The sequence below is a fragment of the Cynara cardunculus genome (assembly GCF_001531365.2).
Source record: "Cynara cardunculus var. scolymus isolate 2C chromosome LG 1, CcrdV1, whole genome shotgun sequence".
Classification (NCBI taxonomy): domain Eukaryota; kingdom Viridiplantae; phylum Streptophyta; class Magnoliopsida; order Asterales; family Asteraceae; genus Cynara; species Cynara cardunculus.
Window position 1 is genome coordinate 31,360,762 of NC_037528.1, and position 4,095 is coordinate 31,364,856.

Sequence of the window (4,095 nt, forward strand, 5' to 3'; positions counted from 1 at the left end):
CTTTGTAATTAGATGTAGAGGAGCTTAATTGTAATATTCAGATTAATAAGAGAGTTTGACTGAGCTTACATGCATTGACTTTCTCTCTCAAGTGTTCTTGAGTTCTTACATGTAATATCTAAGAATCTGCCATGATTGATATGAAGATATTGAAGATTGATCAGTAATTGTGGACACACAATTGGTATCAGAGCAGGATGCAAGAAATCAGAGAAAGAATCAAGAAGATAAGTGATTTTTTTTTAATTTTCTGAATTTTTTTTGTTTTTCGTGTTCTTCGTGTTCTTGACATTTTTTTATTTTGATCCGATTTTCTCATAAAATCTTGTATTTTGATGTTAAAAACATGATCAATATGTTCGAAATTGAATTGTGAATCTTTGTTGTTCACAAATTTTTGTGATTTGATCAAAATAAATCAAGATTTAATCGGTTTTTAGGTTTTTAAAATTTTTTCGTGTTCTTAATTTTTTTTCGTAAATCAGTGTTTTGATCCATTTTTTTTTAATTTCTTTTAGTTTTTGTGTTTTTGTTAGTTTTAATCTGAATTTTAGTTTGAGTTTGTTTTTATTTTTGTTAAACCGACCAAAGTCCACCCAATTTTCTTTTGGGCTTAAGTCCAATTTTTGGCCCATACAACCTTGACCGGATAAGAGTCCGGCCACTCTATTCTTTGAGTCGATCAAGGAATTATCAGCAAGCTAAGTTCAAACCGCACGCTTCTTGATCGCAGTAGAGGTAAACCGAAGGAAGCATCACCGGATTCTTGAACGGATTTCTAAATCGGTTGTTTTGCACAAATCAGGTAAGTCTTCTTGACCGGAGTGTGAGCGGTTTAGGTTTTACTACTTGTCCGGTATTCTTGTAAACCGATCAACCCTTGATCGGATTTGTGACCGGATTAGATTTCTTCTTAACCGGTTTATGACTTGAATTTTWTTTTTCAATTAGTCTTCTGTCCGGTTTCTAATCCGTTCAATTTCACTTTGTGGTCTGTCCGGTTTAGGTCTTCTAAATCTAAGTGTTTTATCAGGATTCATAAATCGCTCATTCTAAATCGATCTCAGGGTGTTCAAATAAATCTAAGTATTCAGCTTCGATTCATGTATCGAAGATGTGTAGCAATCTGGTTATTTTTTAAAAGTTCACAGAAAGTTGAATTTGTTTGCTGTTTGATATCGATTTTGTGTTGTTTGAACCATTGTGGAACAGTAGTCTTTGCTTTAAAAAGAATCAGATTCAAGTTGGTTTGTTGTTCTTATTCAAGCTGTTGTATTAACACAGCAAGTTGAAGAAACAGTAGCCAGTCTGAAGGTTTGAAAACAGCAGCTTCACAGATAGCTGTTGGGTGTGAATCGAATTGTAAAAGCAAGAAATACAACTGTGCTGTGTTTGTGATTTGATTTGAGTTTAAGAAACATTAATTGACAACAGATTGTGATTGTTTAAGTAGTATTAGTTGAAGCTAAGCAACTGTGTTGATTTGAGTTTATTACATTCCAGCTACATAKGACTGATTTAGCAGCATTGCAGCAGGTTTGGAGTTCAAGTTGAGAACACAGCAGCAAGCAGTTTCTGTTTAATCTGTCATAACAGACTTGCAGGTTTAAAGCATTGCAGCAGGTCTTAAAGCAGAACAGCAACAGGTTTTGATAGCTTAAAAGGTGACTGTGTAAGCAGCAACAGGTTTGTTCATTGTGTTGTTTTGTAACAGCAGCARCATTAACAGTTGAAAGAARCAGTAGTAATAACATTTGGTTTTAGTTTTGTTTTGACACAGCCAGTTCTATAGAAGCATATTTGAAACAACAGCAAATCTGAAACAGTTTGTAACAGCAACAGGACATAACAGCAGCAGCTATAGCAATACCAACAAACTTGATTTCGTGGTTTTTGTTTTAAGAATGTGCTGTGTTTATTGTGTTTGACTGCAGCTTGATTTGTTTAACAGCAAGCTGAAGCTTAAAACAGAAACAGAAGCTGTGTTTGGTGTTTGATTGGTGTTGGGAGTGGGAGTAAACAGCARATTTTGCTTGTAAAGTCATACAGCAGGTCAAACAGTAAGTAGCAGACARCAACTAAACTGTAACAGCAGTGAACAAGTTGCTGGATGAACTCAACAGGTTTAACAATCATCAACAAACAGTAATTTGAAACAATGCRGCAACAAGATTCATAGCTACGTTGTGGTGTCGAAAAGAAACAAAACAGTAGCYCATAACAGCAGCTCAAGTTTTTTTAAAAAAAAACAAGTGTTGTGTTGTGTATTGTGTTTGAAGCAGTTATGTATTGAGCTCAAGTGCAAGTGATAGAATGTGCAAGTGACAGCAGCTCAAGTGCAAGTGACAGACGTTTTACAGCAGCTAGTTTTATATTGTTTGTTTCATGCATTGGAAGTAGTGTGCAGCAACAACAAGTTGTGTTCTTAACAGCAGTCCAACACAGCAGCCGCACAACAGCAAGGTTCTTAACAGCTTGTTGTTTCAAACCTGTGCTGTGATGTGTTAAGACAGCAACACAGTTTTTTTTAAGTTGTTTAAATCTGTTTTCACAGCAGTAACAGGTAACAGCAGTGTGCAGCAAGCAGTGTTAACAGGTTTAAATCTGTGTGCAGTGTTAGGCAAGCAGCAGCAGGTTTGAGCAGTTAACAGCAGGTCTTGCTGTTGTGTATGGAAAGAAGACAGCAACAATCGGACATAGACAGCAACCATTATTTGACAGTAGCTGTTCATAAACTCAAGTGCAGACTGGAATAGAAGCTGTTTGTGTTGAGAAGAAACTAAACAGCAGCAGCAATAGTATTGCAACAAGTTTAACAGAAACTGTTGGTTTGGAAGCTGTTAATTGAAACAAGAAAAAGACAGCAACAGAAAAGGAAAGTGTAACAGCAACTGTTTCACTTTGCATTGTGGTTTGAAACAGCAGCATCAACAGAAACTGTTTTAACTTGATTCTGTGTTAAGACAGCAACAAAAACAAGACAGCAGCAAAAGAATTTGCTAACTTTGTTTTGTGTTTTTGTTTGAGTTACTGATTTCAGCTCCATAGCAACAGCAGCAGGTCTTAGTTTAAGACTAAACAGCAGGCCTACAGGTTCATACACAACAGCAACAAGGGTCTGTTTTGTGCTGTGTTGATGTCGATAAGAAAGAAGCAGCTTCAACAACCTTTTGTTTCTGTCTTGATTTGAAACAGCAAGCTTTACAGTTATTTATTCTTGCTGTTAGAGATTGTGTAAAGCCCAGGTGACAGATTGGATAACAGCAGCTAAACAGTTCAGGTTTAGTAGCAGCAAGACAACAACTGTGGACATTCTCAAGCTACACATTGAACTGTTTTGTTTTTTTTTTTAGCATATTTGGTTCTTGTCTCTTGTTTCATATTTGGTAACAGCAGATTTCATACAAAATTTATGGTTTGTGCAGGATCTTACACAGTTCTGATTGCTGGTTTACGTTTGAGGTTTAAGCAGTAGGTCCACAGCTCCACAGATTTTAACAGCAATTTTGGATTTGAAGCATATCATAACAAGTCACCGCAGCTCGTGTGAAGCAACTGATAAGCGGAACATATTCGTGGATTTTTGAATATATTTCAGAGAGCAGATAGAATATTGTTTTAAGAGTTTCATAGCATTCAATTGTATTGTTTGACTTGAATTAGCTTGTTTTGGACTTGACTTGGATTGATTTGGTCTTGTATTGAGTTTTTGGACTTGGTTTATTGTTTTTAGATTGTTTTTAGTTTCTTAGTTCTTTTGTGTTTAGATTTTCGTTTGGATCATTGTCTATTTGTTTTTGCGTGTGTTTTTCAGTGTTTGAGTTTTTCTGTTCCTTTTGAGCTTAACTGTTCATATTTCTTTTATCTGATTTCACTGCATAGATCCTTAACTGATCATTTGATTTTAAAATGGCAGATATTTTTTTGAAGGAGAATCAAGAATTGCGAGCAAAGTATGATGAGCTGGAAAAGAACTATAAACTTCAAAATTATGTTAATGAGAAATGTAATGAATCTTTGCATCGAGCGTATAACGAAAAGATAGAAAAAATTGTGAAGGAATTTGAACATAAGATAGAAACGGTTGAACACAAT

The 4,095-nt window shown here is 35.3% G+C and overlaps 1 long non-coding RNA gene across 1 annotated transcript; it reads left to right on the forward strand.

Moving 5' to 3' along the window:
- The first annotated feature begins 729 nt into the window (after window positions 1-729).
- LOC112499991 lies at window positions 730-2,768 on the forward strand. The gene is made up of 3 exons (XR_003067312.1): window positions 730-805; window positions 1,534-2,463; window positions 2,615-2,768. It is a non-coding gene; the product is annotated as an uncharacterized LOC112499991 (long non-coding RNA).
- The last annotated feature ends 1,327 nt before the right edge of the window (window positions 2,769-4,095 follow it).